The sequence below is a fragment of the Girardinichthys multiradiatus genome, chromosome 1 (genome assembly GCF_021462225.1).
Source record: "Girardinichthys multiradiatus isolate DD_20200921_A chromosome 1, DD_fGirMul_XY1, whole genome shotgun sequence".
Taxonomy (NCBI): domain Eukaryota; kingdom Metazoa; phylum Chordata; class Actinopteri; order Cyprinodontiformes; family Goodeidae; genus Girardinichthys; species Girardinichthys multiradiatus.
The window spans coordinates 42,788,371-42,809,229 of record NC_061794.1 but is presented as its reverse complement, the minus strand read 5'-3'; the positions used below and the strand labels follow the sequence as shown (position 1 = coordinate 42,809,229).

General features: G+C 40.6%; 2 long non-coding RNA genes across 2 annotated transcripts; one reads left to right on the top strand and one right to left on the bottom strand.

The window, feature by feature from the left end:
* Nucleotides 1-15,127: 15,127 nt before the first annotated feature.
* Nucleotides 15,128-20,213, top strand: LOC124873297. The gene is made up of 3 exons (XR_007039494.1): nt 15,128-15,317; nt 19,638-20,079; nt 20,164-20,213. It is a non-coding gene; the product is annotated as an uncharacterized LOC124873297 (long non-coding RNA).
* On the bottom strand, nt 15,890-19,665 carry LOC124873302. The gene is made up of 3 exons (XR_007039495.1): nt 19,631-19,665; nt 18,934-18,989; nt 15,890-18,854 (listed from the first exon to the last, which is right to left on the bottom strand). It is a non-coding gene; the product is annotated as an uncharacterized LOC124873302 (long non-coding RNA).
* Nucleotides 20,214-20,859: the final 646 nt, after the last annotated feature.

Sequence of the window (20,859 nt, the reverse complement as noted above, 5' to 3'; positions counted from 1 at the left end):
ACCATCTTAGTTCAACTGGTCCTTTCATATGAATGCAGTAATGCCTCTGCTAGATTTAAACACATAGAATTGCTGCTGTGTATGTATATCACAGACCAATGGCCTCTTTCCTGTTAACCCAGGCTGGCAAACTGGCCAAGTCTGTGCCTGGTGCCTGAAGTGCTGAAGCGAGAACAGAGAGCCTCTTTCCCACAACCTGGAGCCAAGTGCCAGCACTTAAGGTGAAGGGCCGATGCGCTGGAGAAGTAATTTAATCTGAGCCTCTGTCCAATTCCCTGGGCGGCCAAGTTTAAAAAAGGTCACACAGAGAAACAGGCACTGGTGACCCCTTCCCAATTACGGGCGCTACAGCAGAACATATCACAGCGCCGTCCAAAGTGACAGTCATTTAGCAGCAACTCATCTGAGGGGAGGAAGTGGGAGATGGATGATAAGGAAATAAAAAATGATTTGCCAGGACCTGTTAGACACTTCTCTACACAGGCTTGCTGCCCCTGCCTCTACCCCACCTCCTGACTAGCTCCTCCTTGTCCTATTCACACACACTCATAAACTCCCTCTGTGTCTCTTCCCACCCCCTTACACCCCAGCTGCCCATCTCCCTCCTGCTCCACAGACACGTGACGACTCCGCATGATTATTGGCGCAATCACTCATGTAACAGCCTGCCCAGCTTTCCGTGGGGGCTCCAGTATTTGTCACTGTCACTTCCCCAAGTGCTCCACCATTGTCTTGGAAATTGTATGTGTAAGGCAAGAGATGCCTGTGACCCACTTCGACAAGGGAGCCAGCGATGTGAGGGCGCTCATCACACAAAAAAACAGCAGTTTGATGTGTCCTATTATGTGTCCCAGCAAGAGCCATAAATAATTGTGACAAGTTTTTTGTTGCGCGTGAAAGTCCTTGACTCTGCCTCCTGTTCCAGCACCTCCTCTCTCGTATGGAGACGCTGCCAAGCACCCCCGATGATAGATGGCACGGTGCGGCAAATGACAACGGGATAGATTTTTAGTTTGTGCTTTGGAAGGGATCAGTAATGGTGCTTTGCTGTACAAAGCAATAAAAGAGAAGGACAAGAGACAGAGAGGGGGGAAAATGAGGGGAAAGAGAAAAAAAGAAGAAGAAATGAGTGGGGGCATCAATACTGAGGAGAGATGAATGATAGTCAGTGACGCATGATTTTTGAGCCAAGATGTTTATCAAAATGGAATAGTATGATGTTTGGAAACTTCATCTAAAAAACTAAAAATAAAGTAGGTTTTCTTTCTACTGTATTTTCTTTTACAGCTGAAAAGGATTTAATATTCTAAGAAAAAGAAGCTGAGATGCAGTGGCCGGCAAAAGTATTAAAACTCTTTTCACATTTTGTCACTTTACAAACAGAAACGCCAGTGAATTTTATTATGATTCTATGTTATAGAGGAACCCAATGTATGGGTTAGCAAATGTACCGGAGTCAAATTCCTTGTTTGTGTGTACGAACTTGGCAATAAAGCTGATTCTGATTCTGATTCTGATAAGTGGAAAGAAAATGGTGAGTATTTACAAAGTATTTACACATAGAAAGTGTGGCATCCTGTGTAGAACAACATTGTTCTGCCATGAGAGCTGCATGATTTTAGGGGGATGTCGCTACATGCTTCACACATCTACAGATACAAATATTTTGCTTTCCAAAACAGTTTAAGCTCAGTCAGCCTGGATGGAGCGCAACCATGAACAGTAATTTTCAAGTCTTGGCCCAGATTCTCAGTCTGGACTTTTGACTTGACCATTTTACATAAAGATGCTTTGATCTTGCTGCATGTTTAAGGTAGTTGTTCTTCTGGAAGGTGAACCCGTCTCCAGTCTCAAGTCTTTTGCAGGTTTTCTTTCAGCATTTCCCAGTATTTAGCTTTATCCATCTTTTTAGAAAAGCTGCTCCACAGCATGATGCTGCTCCCACCAAGTTTCACTTATAATGTGGAGTGTTTAGGGTTTTAGTTTTGTGCCATAGATAGTGTTTTAGATTTATGCTAAAACCTTTGGTTTTAGTTTCATCTGAGCAGAGCGCTTCCTTCCCCATGTTTGCCCTGAACCTCTTTATGGCTTGTGGTAAAGTTTAAACAGGACTTCAATGGATTTCTTTCAACAATTCAACTATATTGCTTCTCTTTCATAACAGAGCGATTTGTATATTCCACAGTTCATTCAGTTTCATCTTGCTAAATAAAAAGCTTCCCCTCAGAACATACTGCCACCACCATGATGATGAGTTCAGTGTGGTGTGATGTGGAGTGCTTGCATAGCATTTTGCTGGCAGGCTAAAAATGATTAGTTTTGGTTTGTCATAGCTCCTTGAATCGGCTTTGTACTTTCCATGCTTCCTGTGTCAAATTCTTGCAGTGCACATCTAATAGTTTTCTTAGAAACAGGTATTTACCCCTGGCTGTGAATATCTGCAGGTCCTCCAAAGTTATCATGGACCTTTGGGCTGTTTCTCTGATTAATGGTCTCCGTCAGCTTAGGTTGACAACCATGTCTTTGCATCTATGCAGTTGTGCCATTCACAGAAAAGCTGGATTTAAAGATTAAATTACGCACAAGGGAACTGATGCAAATGGTTGCACTAGATTTCATTTAGGTGTGACAGGGTAAAGGGGTTAGAGTTTGTGAATGCATGCCACATTTTTCAGTTTTTTTATTTATAAAAAATATATATAAAAAACATTAATTTTCCCTCCACCTCAAACCTATGCACTACTTTATGTTTGTCAATCACATAAAATCCCTTTAAAATACATTGAAGTTTGTGGCGGTAATGTGACAAAATGTGAAAAAGTACCAGGGGTGTGAATACTTGAGCATGGTACTGCACCACAGTGAAGCTCTACTGTTTTTGCCTTTAACTTAAACAAACAAAGGTGCATTTAGACTTACCACTGTTCATTGTAATGCCTTTATTTTTCTCCCTCCTTTGTTGCTTGCCAAGCTCTGATTTAAGACAGCTTAGAAGTAAAAAAAATTCTGTGAAAAATTGACATGGACATTAGATAAAGTACCACCTGCAGGTCCTGGGTGCCAGGCGGGCAGGATACTGGTAGACAGTACGATCAGTCATGGTAATGAGCACAAGGCTGACATACATGCTTTGAATTATACGACTTTGAGGCCTCAGCACCCGCAAACCAGGGCCTCAGCCATTAGTTCAGCCACTCTCTCCTTATCTCAGAGTCAAGCTGTGAAGTTTTAACACTGCTATCATTCTCACTTTTTTTTCTTCTCTAAATTGCTCCCCCTCCACAGTGGTGTTGAAAAGAAATGCTCATAGAGGTAAATTAAGTTTGTCTGTTAACTGATTTTGTGTGCTTTATATGTAAAATATTAGGAGGAGCTTTAGAAAAAGGAAAAGAACAAGATTATTCTGTAATATCTACTGTTAAAATGATACAACAGCACGTTAGTGAGTTCGTGTTTGTCTTCTTTAGCTGGCCGCAGATGCATTTGCTAATTGTATCCTGCTTCCTCCGCCACAATTATTAATTTATCGTACAGCACCACTTTCAGCAGAGATGATAACTCATGTCGCCGCTTCCGATAGTTAAGAAGTGAGCTTCCGTAAAAATCCATCTTGTACATCAATGCACATTACTGAGGTAATTAAACAGGAGGTAATACTGCCAGATATCGTGAAATATCAGGGGGCGATCATACGCCCCTTAACGCCACACAGCCTCAGCCCATGGAAATGATGCAGTAGATGAGGCATCAGCCGCAGAAAATGCAACACAGAAATGTAAAGGTAATTTGTCTAATTTGAACTATCTGTACCTTTGCCTGTGAAAAATACCAATTACTTGAAATATACTGATTGCAGCTAGCCGAGAAAGTGGCATTAAAATAATTACTTGTGAGCCCTCTCAGAGTTTGTACATTTAGCACTGTACCACCATTAGGAATAATCTGTCCAATTAAAGGTTGTGTAATTAATTAAGTGCACATTCTGTGAAGAGGAGAGGGGAGAAAATTTATCAACCTGCTGAAATATGACCTATCTTGTCCAAAAGACTAATATGTTTAAACAAAAGATGAAAATTGATGACAACATTATTTGTTACAAAATGCTCACTGTGCAACTATGATGCATCTGTACTTGGACTGGACTTCCTAGTATTGTCCTAAAAAAATGTGATGAATTACCCTAGACTACCTGGCAATAACTTTCAATGAAGGGCGCTGTGCCTATCTCATGGCACAGTCTGTTACTTTTATCCCAATTCGTATCTTAGGTCTTCGCTCAGAGCATCAGCTGGGAAAAGTAGAACATAGTAATGTCACATGAGGAAAGCAGTGTTGGCGCTGAGTGGACTTCCTGGTACCACCACCCAGAAGTGTAGTAGAGCAGAAAGCATCTTGCTGTGCAAAACCTGTTCGCTTATTTCTGCTGCAGGAACTGTGTGCAAACATGCATGTGAAAAAGATGCCAAGTGCACATTCTTTCACCTACCATTAGAGTTTGTTGCCAGCTGTACATATGGCCTGGATCGACACTTTGCAGAACGGGCAACACTACCCGGGTTCAGTAAGCAAAACTGAGAGATGCATACACTGTATGATCACGTTTTTGTAAAAACCACTTCTGAGCCAATTGCACAGGACAGAAAATAACAGTCACACAGAAATATTTTCTAATAATTATGTAAGGTTCTTGTACTAAACATAAAAAATATAAATCAAACTATAAGACAAAAATATCTGCAGCTATTAGAAACAAAAAGCCATTCCTAAGAAATATGTTGTCATTCTTGATTCAAAATTCTTTGCACAGAAATAGTGCAACAGTGATTTTAAATCTGAAAGAATAAGAAAACAAAAGTTTGGTGCAGGAGTAAACTTCAAACCTTTTATGTTAACCACCCTAGGCCTGTTTTCGAGATCTCTGCTCGAAAAAGACATGCAGAAAAGTAGCTGAATATATCACAGAACTATTCTGGTATGAAAGTAAAGGTATTATTTCAGAGAATATTTCAGCAGTCTACAAATCAATATTTATCTTAACGAATGAGAGTAAATTAATATGGCACCTAGCAGAAAATAAAAAAATAACATTTATGGCTGAAAAATCTCCTATAACATTAGAATATCGTTTAGAAATATCTAGCAAAATAGAGTGCAAACTATGACCATTAGCTGCACCAAAATTCATGCAAAAAAGTGTCAAAATATGTCTATTCACTTTATTCAGAAAAAAGACTGATATGAACATGAAAAATGGACATCTCTGTGTAAACAGCCGTATACTGGGGAAGTCCACATTCAAAACACTTTGAACAAGTTTGAGCATTAACTGTTTTTACTAAATGAACAATAATGAGGTAGATAAATAATTTACACAGAATTAATAAATAGGACTTGGCAAATCTCCTGTCCAGGGTGTACCCCGCCTCTCGCCCATAGACTGCTGGAGATAGGCACCAGCTCCCCCGTGACCCACTATGGAATAAGCGGTAGAAAAGGACTGGCTGACTGACTGACTTGGCAAAACTGATTACAGACATTTCTGATGGTAGATTTCACGATCAAGATCACTGGTGTCCCAACCTGGAAACAGTAATTCCTCCTAGTCTGAGGAGGAGTCGACAGTACACAGACTGGCCTTACTATCAGCTGCCAACATACCCAGCGACATGTCAACAGTGAAAAACGTCTAATTCTTGCCTGCCATTATTCTCTCAGGGTATAAAGATGACAAAATAAAAGTTAAAGTATGCTAAAAAACACTCCTCCGTGCTCTCGTCGCTCCGTGCGTAAGAACATTCAGTAATCCAGTCAGATATCATAAATTAAACAGTTTCTTAGGAGCCGTGTTTAGATCATTGACACATCCATCGAACCGTTAGAGCCAACTGAATTGGGGTTGTTTCTGAAAATCACGTAGCTAACATCATTCACCAATCACAGCGAGGGAAATGCATTTGGTGTAAAGCAAGGGCATGTGGCTTCGCAGTTGTCATGGTTTCCAGGAGGCAAAAAAGTGTGACACAGGGACAATGGATCACAGGAGCTGAGTTGAAATATATATTTCAACACAATTTGTGACCATAAAACAGGAAAGGTAAGACGTTATTTATGGTTTTGGGTTCATAAAACAAGACTTTTTCTTCCTCTTCTTCGGTTGCTAGTTCAGTTTTGCATGTAGAACGGTGAGTTTGGGATTTAATTTGAAAGGTCGCCTGTGTGAGTAGGATCATGTGGCACTGTCATGTTTGTGTTTTTCCTGGTATGAAAGCATATTTTTAGGAATTGTTTTCATATTTAGCTGCTTAGTGTTGGAACTGGGTCTTATTGAAGTAGAAAATGTTGCTCCTATCATTTAGGCGAGCCTCTCCTGTTAAGCTCATATGCAGACATTGGTTGCAGCAAAGGGTTGACTTCAACCCCTCTGCTGCCTCAGCTGAAAACAAACAGAAAGTGTCTGAGTCTCACTGACCATCCTCTGGGGTCTATCTGTAGCAGGTTATGTCTTTTCACACTTATACTGCCCCACTGATGAATCTACTTATTTATGCTCAGATATGCCTACAGTCACGGTTTTAAAAATATCGCAAGTATCTGCCTTATTTATTGGTTGGATGTTCTGTTTGCTGTTTAAGACACAAGCAAAGGGCGCTGAAAGTGCAAATAAGAATTTTTAAGTATCCAAACTGGCAAATAAAGAAGGCGCTGATAAATTTGCACAAAATAGTTTAGGTAAATTATGATTACATTTCATCCATCGATCCATCCATCCATTTTCTATACCCGCTACTGCCATATCTCCAGCAGTCTCTGGGCGAGAGGCGGGGTACTCCCTGGACAGGTCACCAGTCCATCGCAGGGCAACACACAGGACAAATAACCATGCACAGTCATGTTTTTGGACTGTGGGAGGGAGCCGGAGTACCCGGAGAGAACCCACGCATGCACGGGGAGAACATGCAAACTCCATGCAGAAATACCCCCAAACTGAGGACCTTCTCGCTGCAAAGCAGCAGTGCTTCCAACTGAACCTACATGTCATACTTTACCCAATATCTAAACAAAATTAGAGAAACCGAGCTTTCATGTTTGGCCAAAGTAGTTTTCCCTTGTTCCCTTAAGGCGTGCCTGTAGTAGAGTCTATGGTTGTGGTAAATTGTTGGGTGAAGTTTGCCAGACGTCACTGAAACCACCACACTGCCTGTTTAAGAGCTTCACAGGTGGTCTTTTCCAATAATATGAGGCATCTAAACAACAACACCCCATAAACCATCTAATAAACAATATGGCAGATGCTGACCAAACTGCATCATACCACAAGCTATAAATATACCATAAAATACTGAGACAGATGCCACCTGCACTGAGCAAAGTTTTGCTGTGGAGATCAGGCAGTTAAAATGGCTCCCTTTAAACACAAAGTATTGAATAATGGATGATATTTTTCTCAGGATCGTTTAAAAATGTATTTATTTTAATTAGTGTTGTGAAAGTAACTCAAAATGGTATTCTTCCCTACAAAAAGTATTGAGGGATTTGGCAGTAATAGAAACAATAACAGAAATATTAACTCATCCTAATTCCCTTTATTTATTACTTTGTGTCTCTTAGCAGACATGAGGTGTCAACGTTCAGTTCTCAGTGTTTTAGTTCACAGTTTTTAAATGGCAGTGCATCAACCCAAAATTGACCATTTAAAGTAAAAAAAAAAAATGCAACTACTGATCAAAAAGACGTAAGATACTCAGGTATTAAATAAAAACAAAACATTAACAAAACCCAGAATCGCAGATATGAAGTGAAAGTGTGGAGCTGTTTCAACAGTTCCAAATGGAAAATCTTGTTTTAAATCAACCAGAGAAAAAATGTTTTACTCAATATTGAGTTAAAACTATGTGGAATCATTTCTTTTGTTAGCTTTTGTTAAGGTTTGAATTCACTCAGGCCTGGACTTCACTGATAACACATTCCTAAACCTTTTTGAAAAGTCCCCCCAGTGGAGTAGAAGCAGTCTACCTGCTAATGGTGGGTCAACATGAATTTCAACCATATGGACTAAGAACAGGATGCTACTCAAATTCATTGTTTCAATTGACAGCTCTCTACTTGGGGTTCATGTGCTCGGTCAGTCAGCCGTAACACGTCTTTAAGGTCTGCAAACATTGATCAGAAATAAGTTCATTCATGTCATAGTTTTTTGCTTGAAACATGTTTCAAATTAGTCCAAATGTCTAGCTGGTAAGAACTATAGGTTTGCATTGCATAGTTTTCCTTGCTACTAAGTAAAGATAGATAGGGAGTTTATTAACCACCTGAGGAGAAATTGTTGAGTTACAACATCAACGAAGAGATTTGGAACAAAACAAACATAAGACAAATGACAATAAAATAATAAAACAACTCACTGGACATCCTCCAAGACTACCAGGGATTGTATTCCCTACTTTTGAGATTTGGGAACAAGTGACATTGGTACAAAGACAAAAAAAGAGATTAGGATTAAGCCATAAAATGACTACACCTTTTGCTTTGTCTAAAGGAAGAAAAGCTGTGGTACAAGCTCTATGAGCCATGTGGTTCTGGTGTGCTGGATGGTGCGAGGTGGTGCACCACTGCACACTCCTGAACTGCCATCCGGCTGACAGCTCCCAGCCCTGCCGGGGGAGCGAGGATAGGAGGCTGAGGAGAAGGAGACATAAATCCTATGTCCTATATAAAAAGAAATACTATCCATGTCAAGGAAAGGTGGGATGCCCTAAAATGAATGATAACAGACTCATTAAAAATAACGTCCACCTAAATGATAAATAGCATGTCTGCTGAAAAGAGCTCAGGACAATGGCTTTAGCAAATTGAAACTGCAGTGCTCAGCCTTAAGGTGTTATTTCCCCTCCTCCCTTCACCAAAAACAGGGAGAAAAGGCAATAACAATGTGTCCGGCTGCCCATTATGGTTATCATGCTCCCTCATGGATATCTAAGAGCAGAAGCATTCTGTAGCAATTTTGGAATAGAGAAAATTGAATAAAAAACTTTATTTATTTTATTTATTTAATATTATCTAGCAAACAAGTAATCCTAATAAACATGCAGCTGGAGAAAGCACTACAAACACACACAGTTGAAAGGATTAACCTGGTGCCCAGTTTTAAAACCTATAACTGGTGTTTGTGACAGGTCTCACAATCCTGGTGATGACAGTAAACTGAGCTGCACCATCCTTCCACGCATTCAAAGCTGTGCACACAGATTTCTGATCATAAAAATGTAGCCAGCGTTCATCAAGTGTAAACATTTACATCTAAGAGACCTAAACAAATTCCATCGCCATAGGACAGAAAAGACAGATCCACTGACTTCAGAACTGATGGGCGTACGATCTCGTGTGGGCCTGATGAGGGCCAACATGTCCGTGGGTGCAACCTCTGCCTGTCTCTTCTGTAAACACCAACATTCCACTCACATGAACGCATCATCCAGCACAACATTTGTCAAGAATTCAAAGAGCCGCAAAGACAACTGTTATGTGACACTGTCAGAATGATCAGTTTTATGTTGCTATGAATTTTGAGAGCTCTGTTTGGAATACATGTAATCAAATTGGGAATGTAGTAACACAGCTGGACGTTGGGTCTGAAGTAACTTGTTTTTACATTTTGTCATGTTAGAACCCCAAACATGTACATATTTTATTATGAGTTTATGGGATAAAACAACAAAGTAATGTCAGTCAGTCAGTCATTTTCTACCACTTATTCCATAGTGGGTCACGGGGGTGCTGGTGCCTATCTCCAGCAGTCTATGTGCGGGAGGCAGGGTACACCCTGGACAGGTCGCCAGTCCATCGCAGGGCAACACACAAACAACCATGCACACTCATTCATACATCTAAGGGCAATTTAGAGTGACCAATTAACCTAACAGGCATGTCTTTGGACTGTGGGAGGAAGCCGGAGTACCCGGTGAGAACCCACGCATGCAAGGGGAGAACAAACTGCATGCAGAAGGACCTCCGGCCGGGAATTGAACCCACCAACTGCGACACCGTGCAGCCACAAAGTCATGTATAATTGTGAAATTGAAGAAAAAAGATGCATTGTTTTCAACATTTTTATAAGTTTTACATGTACCTAGCGACTGACATTTTTGCCCCTTTACGTTTTGCCAAAGATTCTTACTTGGGTTTAGGCCTGGACTTTGACTGGTCCATTCCTACACATAAATATACTTTGATCTAAACCACAGGTGTCAGACTCTAGTCCTCGAGGCCCGTATCCTGCAACCATTAGATGTTCCTCTGCTTCAACTTGAGAACTGACGTTTGACACCCCTGAAGTGAACAAACATCATGATGAAGACCAAGGAATACACCAGACAGATAAGGGATAACTTTGTGGAAAAGTTCAATGTATTGTTAAGTTAAATGGGAAAAAATCCCAAGCTTATATCATCTGAGAGAACACTGTTCAATCCATCCTCTGGAAAGAGTAAATCGCAACTGCATACTTCTCCAGACAGAGCTGTCCACCTTAAGTTCCCTAACAAACAGCTGGATTAAATTATAGTCAAAATTATTTACATTATACTACACTAGCTGGCTAATAATGTGTCCTAAAGTAAATTGGTTGCATTGGATTTTACTTAGGGGTATCAGAATAAATGGGTCTTAATACAAATGCATGCAACACTTTTCAGATTTTTCTTTTAATAAAACGTTTTTAGAACACTGTATATTTCTACTTTCACTACACAATTATGCTCTACTTTGTGTCGGTCTATCACATAAAATCTCAATGAAATGCACTACATTCGTAGCCATAATGGGACACAATGTGAAAGGTTCAAGTTGGTGAATACTTTTGCAAGACATATATGTGGTCACAGAGAACGTGTCAGTGACAACATGTTAGATAAATAATTTTAGAGCTTCTGAAAACTTAGGATGACATCTTTTTGTGCTGTAGTAATTCCAGTCTCAGTTCCGCCTGTTCCCAGTGGATCCAGTTCTTCTGTCTGTGTGTACTAGCCCGCTCCAAGGACACCAACAGAAAACAAGGCTTTGATCCCACTGACAGTGTGTTCCAGTGCTGTCTGTATCTACCTCGGTAAAAAACAAAAAAAAACCTAAACAACAGAAAATGAATCCAGTATTTGTGTTGACGTCAACACAGCTCTTATCTAATTTTTATCAATTTCTAAATAACCTTGACACCACTCCTGTGGCTCATCTGTATGGCCATGGTGCCTGTGCTTTCATATTGAACACAACAGTTATATCCTGACACCTAGAAGCAAACCTAATCCAGCCTTTGGGGATTCAACCAGTGTGTTTCAGACAGCAGGAGTGGACTGAGGAGCTTAGACACAAAGAGCAAACAACTGACAAAAACCCAGCTGAAGTAGGTCATTGCCTCTGAGCTCAAAACAACTCCTATGTATTGAAAGTTTTTTTTTCATCTGAGTAATGCTTTCTGATTGCTAAAAAAGAACACGTCTTCAGTCTATTTTGATCCTTGTTGATGTGAAAAACACAGAGCTTTCAAATGTTGCTTTTTCCTTCTGGGTTTTGTCATTCCACGTCCTTATTGCACTGTTTAATTACAACACTGTCATTTAATGTGGTCTCCTAAAACTAAAATTTGGTACTGCTGGGTTATTATCCAGAGCTCATGATGCACTTCACTGTAACCATTAAAATGTGCTGGCTCTGCTATCAAACAATGACCTGTAATCTCTGGAGTGACTTGAAAAACAAATCTACTAGTTTGAGTGAAGTTGTTGACTTGGAGAACGCGAGGAGGGATGATAATGGTTTTCACGCGATTTCAGCACTTGTACAGCCTGATTATACATAGCGACGTAGCGAGAAGGCTTCATTGAAATTTACAACAGGCAATCTCTACCATATGGAGTCACCAAATGGAGATCACAGACTGGCAAAAGCAATCAGCTTTTTAATTAACAGAATTAACAGTGCGATGTTAAACCATAATGACAGCAATAAAAACAGTTGATGTGACAATCAAAGTGCACCGAAAACATTCATATCCATTATTTTCATTAGTTGGAGGGAGGGGGGAGACACGGGGTAATATTGGAGAAAGATCTCAGACCCCCCACCCATTTGAAATCACGCTTGAATTAGCTGCAGTAACGGCAAGACTATAAAACACGAGGTCACGGAGAACACTCAGTTGGGTTTATCTTGGACACTTCATTAGATGTTGGCCCATTCTCAGAGGGAGTGAGTGTTGTCAGAACCAATAAACATCCCATATTTTGAAGCAATTCTGAGCGTTGAGATGAGTCCCAGATCTACAAAGCCAACCCGACGTGCGGGGATTCATCTCACAAACTGCTGCTGCAGCGCTACCACCCCAGCAACTGAAAGACTTTGGCAGAGAATAACTGTTTATTGACAATAAAAAGTTGTGCACATGCACATGAAAGTACAGACACACGGCCACACATTCACACGGATACAATCACAAATGCCTGCACACACACACAGTCACACAGAGATGAACCGTTGCACAGCGGCTAGGGCCATACCCCTGGCAACAGCACACAAAAGAAAGTCAAATTATTAGAAATAATGAAAAGCCATCAATAAGAATTCTGCAGAGACTCATTTCATTCTGTTTTCGACAGCACTTTTCAGCCCATTATTTTCTGTAAATGTTAACATCGCCAAGCCTGCCTATTGATTCTATTATTTTTGACCTTGCATTAGTGTCGGCTAATCTCGCATGCTATAAAATTTCATTTCATAGTGAAAAATACTCCAAGGCCCTAAGGGTGAGTTATACACAGGTTGCGGCACCCCTGGGATTCATAAGTGCAGATGTGGGTAAACAAACCGTACATTTAATGTTTCTTAGATGAGTGAGCAGCGCTGGGGCTTTCATTTTCTCCTTTTTTTTTTTCTCCTGCCGTTTCTGTGAGGTCGCTAAAAAGGCATAAGTTAGGGACAGACTCGCTCAAAGATAAATGCATGCATCTTCTGAAATGATACTGTATTTTCCCTGCTGCACACAGGCCTGAGAGGAATGCTGATCCACTGAAGCCGAATGGTTTTTTTCTCCACTCTATGTATGAGGCATCACTGGAGATTGTCGCATTTTTCATATCACATTCAGAAATGACCGAAGCATGACCTGGATGGGAAAACAATGAAGCAGCACCTCCTGCACAAATACTGTTACTCAACTGACTCAAATGAAATCATACTTTAGAGCTGCAGATAAAAGCAGTGACTGCTGCTTTTGACAAGAGGGATCTCTTATCTTTTAATCGTATTTTATCAAGTAAACAAACTGAAAGGGCATCTTTATATCTTGGTAGGGTTTTTTGAATATTGAACACATGTTAAAGCAGTCAGTAGAGACAAGAAGACTTTCATTTTGAGCTTTGAAATGTATATTATTTTTAAAAGTTAACAGATGCAACATTTCTAAAGACTGATTATTATTTATATCACCAATTTTATTATGGGCAGTTTCATAGATTACATAGTTTTTGGGAAAACAGGTAAGAAGAAACTTTAAGCTACGTTCACACTGCTTCTTATCTTACCGCAAATATTGGTAAATATATATAAGCATCTTGTGTGTGTCAGAGTCTGAGTCTGTGTGTGTGTGTTTGGTGCTCTTGTCTTCATAACCATTCAGTGTTTCAGTTGGTGCTGGAGTTCTCAGGTGCGCTGGATGACAGGTGTCTCCTACCTGCTGATTGCTTGGAGGAGTAGTTAAGCGGGAGGCTGCCAGCACTTCGATGCCAGAGTGTTTGCCTTAGTGGTAACAAGCTCAGCATCTACTGATCTTTGCTTCGTTTTTGAACTTCAAGTAACTTTGTATTTTGTTTCCACGCAGGTTTTTTACCTGAGGCTTTGTTTACCTTGCTGAGTTCCGACTTTGTTCCAGAGTTTCTCTGAGCATCTGGATTATCAACTACTGAGTTAAGGATCAAACCTTCTGTGGATTTCTCTCTCTACCGTCTGTACCTTTTGGACACGGACCAAGCTGGCGGCTTCCTGTTTCCTCCAACTCCAGGAACCAAGATACCCTGTCCCTCCCTCCATCTCAAACATTGGCACCTGAGCTCCATTTGGCTGGCACCAAGATCACAACAAAGAAGACAACTGAACGATCTTCCTTTGCAAGTTAAGACTCAGAATCTCTCTACCCCTGGTGGTTCAAGCTACAACAATTTAGTAAGCCATTTCTCAGATCCAAGTAATCAGTTACTTCATATTATTCGTTTGTTCACCAGTCCATTCTTCTTCCTTCCCATACAGTTGGTGTTTCCAGTCCTCATCCTTGATTACTTTGCTGACAATAAAATCCGTAAAACTTTCTCTTCCGAGTGTTCTCTGTATGTGGGTCAGATCTATACCGAAAATGACAGTGAGCCCAGATGCAAAGAAATGAAGACCATTATGTGAAACTTCAAGTCCCGTCACACGATTGAAGCTTTTGTATTGTTTAAGATGCACACCTGTTACATATGTTTCATGTGTATTGGGGTGAACTGAGTAACGCCGAGCTCACACTGAACGCGGTGCAGAGGTGATGCAGCTGCAAGGCGGTTGTGCTGCAAAAAGCCACTCACACTGCGCTGCGGCCAGCCAGGCCCAGCTACGACTCTGACTGCGGATACGGCGCTCCCGGGACCAGAGGTTTACATGGGTTCACGTGCATTCTGGGAGTTCATGCGAGAACTACCACAAACATTTAGCAAGTCTCTCATAAACAAAGCCAGTATTTTGACCCCGTGTCACCAGTTATGAGGTAATGTTCACGTTTCGGAGAATGCAGGCAAAACAAGAGAGGAAAATCCCCATCTGCTCCTTTCTGTTGGTATCCCTCTAAATGTGTAGAAACAGCTATGGATTTTGTTTTCTATGGCAAAACTTGCTATTCATGCGCATAACTATCCTTTTCATCCTCAAATAGCTCCTTGTTCCCTCGTCTTTCTGTTTTTTTGTCGTTTTGTTTATACTAGTCAAGTTAGCGTATGTTGGTGGGTTAATTTTATTATGAAATTCACCAGAACTCTCTCCTTTCTGGCTTCCTGTTTGGCAGGTAAAATCCATGAGCTTGATGCAGAAGCCGCTGGGGTGTCCGGCCAAACTTCCTGCGGAAACACTTCGTTGCGTTTACCGGTGCGGTTGCGTCGGTAAACGCAACCGCACCGCACCGTGGCTGATGTGAGTGTACACGTTGATTTCAATGATTTGGGTTCCTTGCGGCGCCCGCACCGCAGCCGCATTCAGTGTGAGCCTGGCATAATGCTCACAGTATGCTACTGTTTCAGGACAGGGTAAGTTACTTTTTGCCATGGCATCATGTCTCTTTTTTAGTTTTGACATACCTAATAATTGCCTGACCACTTGGGCTGAAACCTTTAATATTCTACGGTAAAGAGTGAACAGACTGGTATTATATAGCGCTTGTCTAGTCATACCAGTCAAAAGCCCTTTTACATTATGCCCTACAGATGTATCCTCTGCCATGTCACTCCAAGCATTTGGCATGCAGACATGAGTGACTTTTCATCAATGCAGACAGACCATTTTGATAGTGTACCATGAGATCAAGTAGCATTATAATGAATTGAATTTAGTTTATTTATATAGCACATATTTACACACTACAAATGTCTCAATGCACTATGCAACACTCACTAGAGAAAAAGTAAGACAAATGCTATGTATGCAGGACATAAGTAGGGACTAATAACATTTTATAAATAAAAAAAATAATTAAATAAAATAATAGATTGTTTTATGATCTGATTGTTTTGTTTTGTTTGACTGTCAACCAAGCAAAGAGGTTTCAACTTCTGGCTTAAACAAATCAAAGAAAACCTTGTAAGAATGATGAAGCTTAGCAAAATAGCTTTTATGTTTATTACAATCCAAAAATTTCCAAAAAGGCTAACAGGTTACAGACAGTAACATCTAAGTAAAACTTTAACATTTTTCTATGTAAACAGAAATTTATTTTTTAAAAACATTCAAATTTCCAAACTTGACAAAAATGTCACCATCAATAATCAGCTACAATGAATATTAGGCTTTTGGTGGTGAACATGTTCCTTTGATTTATGTATCTGAATAATCTAGCAAATATAAACTCATTTCAGGACATCACTCTTTGAGACCAATCACAGATCCGACCTTTCCTTTTATTACAAAATCATTTGATAAACAGTCCATGATCTTTGTTCCTCCTTTTGTATTTTGTTGTCGTTTGTTTTTCTGCTTTCCAGATTAGTCCACAGATGTGTGTTTATCTATTTTTAATGTTGCTCCCACCTAATCACACTTTTCAATTTGGAACTTTGACATGAACACGCTGGAGCACTTTGCTGCAGCTCCAAAATTAGAGCACCAGAACGGGAGCAGCAGAAGGAGAAGGAGAGAAAGACGCCCAGTGATTTTCCAACTGTGGAAGTCTGTGTTCTGGGTGTCACTTTGGTTAATAATCTCCTACCAATCCCTCAAGTTGGGTGCACGTTCAGGATGCTTCTAACCATGAAAACAGCTGGCTTTGTGCAGCCCGACTGTCAGAGTCTCCTTTGCTGTCGATGATGGAAATATCAAACCATTGGGCCGTGAGTGGACGTCTCAATCTGAATCTCTTCAGCGCAGCTACGGAGCAGCCGTCCTCCCACTGATAATTCATGCAACATACACTCGCATTAGGAAAACACTGAACCATTAATGAATCTCCTACACTCCTACGGTCACATTCAGCTCTACAGTTTTATGTATTATTATATATTAAATGTTATCTGGTCTTCATCATTTTCTAGGATTATTTAAATCCAACCTTAGGTGTCCAAAAACACACAACTTCAGCTATATCAATTCTTGCTGAGTAGCAACCAGGTGCTGCCAATCAAATGCACCAATTAAATAATCATCAGCACAGATGATCACCTCCATTAAAGCAGGACTTTTAACAGTTTGCCTGTCTGGACCATACAAGTGTGTTAACACAATAAAAGAAGGAAAGATATACACAATGATCTTAGAGAATAAATTGTTCCTAAGAAGGGTTTTAGGGCTATATCCAGGCAATTTTAAGTCAGAGGTGGAATGTTGGTTGGTCAGCTTCAACCCTCTCCATTCCATGCTGGGCCCTTTTAGCTAACCCCAGGGCATAAAGATTATATGAGCAGATTGACAGGGTGACCTTAAGTAGGCAACTGAGCCAACTATGAACTCCTTGGTAGAGCAAAGTATTTTCAAGTTAAATTTAAGGTTGTCTATATGACAGCCAAGGTTTGGCTGACAATGAATCATGTAACTAGGCAATGATCCCAACAGCAAATCTCCAACATAATTGCCTAAAAAAGAATAAATTGTGGCAATGGCAGAGTCAAAGTTCAGACCTCAACCTGATTAAAATGTTTTTGTCGGACCTTAGGAGAGCTTTGCAGAAACTCATGCCTACAGACTTCAATAAAGTGAAGCAACGCTGGAAAGAAAACTGGATTTAAAAATAATTCTCCACAATGATGTGAGAGACTGATAAAATCAGAGAGAAAACGACTTCTGAGAGTTATTGCTGTTAAAGCTAGTTCTGCGGGATAATTAAGTGTTTAATCAGAACATATCATTTTTATTATTATCCAATGAGTAAAACTCTGAAAGTTCTACTTTTTCTTCTTTTCACCATGACCGTAGTGGTTACAATGTCAACATCAAACTTAGTTATTTGGCTCAACTTGAAACAAATAGATTTGTGCCATTTCTTAGCCTGGGTCTTTATTTTTGTGTACAGCTTTCCAAAGAGCATCAAGTCAATACATTTATGACCCCACATATATATTTTTAGTGACTCCAAGGCTGGCCTTTGTTGTTGTACAGCAGAGAGAGCATTTTCTCCCGTAAATGACCCCTATTCAAAGAACAAGCGGTTTGACCACGATACCATCAAGTGAGCACACCATCAGTCTTTTTCAGCTTTTTCTGTTTTATCAAGCTCCTATCTTTGGTTCGGCTTGTGTATGCTAATCTTCTGTATTCGTTTTAATCACCACAGCAAACTAAGAAAGCTAAGAGTAGCACAGTCAACAAACATGTCTAAACATGTCCATGTTATTCATCAAAATGAAAACAGATTCATATCTGACTGGAGTTCTAGAGTCTTAGATTTATTAACTACCAGATAGGAGGGAAATTTAAACCGAGCAATGCTCAGGAGACTGAAGAGAGGAATGTCATGGTTGTTTTTTCTTCTCCAGACCACCAATATGTGTTTTCAATAGAAGCAGAGCGGAGATAGTAATCTGAAATTCTCCGGGGCTCATCCAAGTCTAACAAAGCACCAAGGACAGACATCCCTGAGCCCACACAGGGTTACGCTGCTCCTCTTATGGAGACTGCAATAAATAAATGAGCAGATGAGTTTGGTTCTGACAAGTGAGGGACATGGTGCTCCCTGTGCATTTTTGATAGTGATCTAATTCATCTGGCAGGCATGGATGTTGATTAAATCAGAATGTCAGCCACTTGACAAGACAAGACACAAGCCGGCACAGAAACCTGTTTGAACAGCATGAGCTGTGCAAGATGGCCAGGGAGATTTGCAGCGCTGCGTGGCCGCTGAACTCCACGCACAACCCTGTTATCATCACTTCCCATGACATGTCCGGAGAGACAGGCAGATGCACGGCGAGAGAGGGAGACGTAGAGGAGTCCACCGGAGGCCCACTTCATCTGTTCTCTCAGGGTGACATCAGTCGTCCAACAGTCTGGGTAAACATGCGGCGGTTATGGCATGACCATACTCCCCTTCACTCACATGCTGGTGATGCCTTCATCAAATCTCCCTGACAATCACAGAGCTGAAGGGAAGACATATGTACGTGTTGAAATCATCGTCCCTGTAATTAGGTGGAACAAAGGCTTTCTGAGAAGACTCACTGTATGAGAAGCCTTCAATGGCAAATCAGAACGAAGAATACTGAGGGCTGGTCTGTCTGTGGCAACATACAATAGGTGTGAGATAAAGGGGCAGTTTGGCAGACAGAAATTGCAGAGGCAGGTTGTTATTTAACTGATGAGTGCTTCTCCAGAATCCCTATTTCTGCAGAAAAGTATTGCTTTCCCCCAAATTCAACACAATATCAGAAGGATCTGCCAAAATATGACAATACACATCATGTAAACACACTTGAGAAAAGATTGTGATTCATTGTGCACATGAGACATGAGTGATGCAGATCCTCTGAGATCAAACTGTTTTCCAGTCTCTGTTCTGTTTTTTTAATCAAATATTGTTTTCACAAATTCCTTTCAATCTACATCAGCTTGAGTTAATGCAACTGGAGTATTTGAACCCTTACAGATTTCTTCTATTTTTGCTTTTTTGTCACACTTTTTGTCACATTTTTCAAATCATAAAACAACTTTTAATATCAAACAAATATAACCTGAAAAAATATAAAATGTAGGTTTCAAAAGATGATTTAATTAATTCAGGAAAAAAAAAAAAGCCTATTGAAACTAAATGTGCCCTATGTGAACATATAAGCGCTTCCTTGGTAAAACTTGAATTAATTGTGATTAGCCCCATTTTTGGAACACTGTTAGGATTGTGATCTGTTTGGTGTTTACTTACCTTCCAGAGTCAGAGTGGCATGGGCGGAGTTTTCCAATCTACGCACCTGTCCTGGATTCTGCTGATGAGAGCAGCTGGCATTTAAGCTCCTGGAAGTGATCCATTCCTCGCCGGATTATTCAGTGACACTGTTACTGAGTGAGACAGCCAATAATTTGTCTTTGAGACTTTCTTGAGTAACTTGGTGATTTTTGTGTTTTTCCAAGGACACTTATTGGAGTGTGGAACTCGCCTTTTGCTGGAGCTTAAGGACTTGTAAGGACTTAAGGAGGTGTATTTGGATTCCTCTCCTGGAAAGTCTCACCTGTAAACCAACCATCCTCTGTCCTGCCACTCTCTCTCTCTCTCTCCCTCGGACCTAGAACATAAACGGACACCGAAACCTGGAACACTTACCTCCTGGATTTCCCTTGCCTCCTCCTCCGAGCTGACTTCCCTCCCAAGAGCCTGTGAGAAACAAAGAGACAATCTCCTCCTTATACTCACCATTACTCCTGTGGATGACCAGCTAACTTCTTCCTATTCCTTTGCAGGACGAACCCACTGTTGTGCACTCACTGTAAATAAACATCATTTAACTTTTCATCTTGTCTCTGTGTCATTGTTCTGTTTTTGCTTGAACTTGGGTACTCCTCTAGTTAAACCCCAACAAACACTAAGTTAAATTTCATCGGCCACACTCAGGCCTAGTTACTGGTTGACCTGTGGAATAAGGAAATCCCTTGAATAGAACCTGTCAGGTAACATGACACAGGCTAAAAGGTCTCAAAAAGCACTGCCCAAAAGGATGGCCATATCTAACAAAATGTAGGAACAAATGAGAACAACATTCATTGGCATCCATCAGTCTGGAAAGGGTTGAAACATCAATTCTAAGGCTTTAGGAGTTCAGTAAAACAGAGCCACTTTCGGCAAATGGAGGAAACATGGAGCAGTGGGGAACCTTCCCAGACGAGGCTGGCCAAAATTACTCCAAGTGTGCATCGACAACCCATCCAGAAAGTCACCAAAGAACCAAAAACAACATCTAAAGCTCTGCAGGCCTCACTTGCCTCAGTTAAGGTCAGAGTTTATGATTCAATAATAGAAAGGTCAGGGCCTAAAGCATCTGGATGATTCCTTAGACTTAGGGGAAAATATTCTGGGCACAGACAAGACAAGAGTGGACCTTTCTGGAAGGTGTGTGTTCCATTACATCAGGAGTAAAATTAATACAGCGCTCCCCAAAA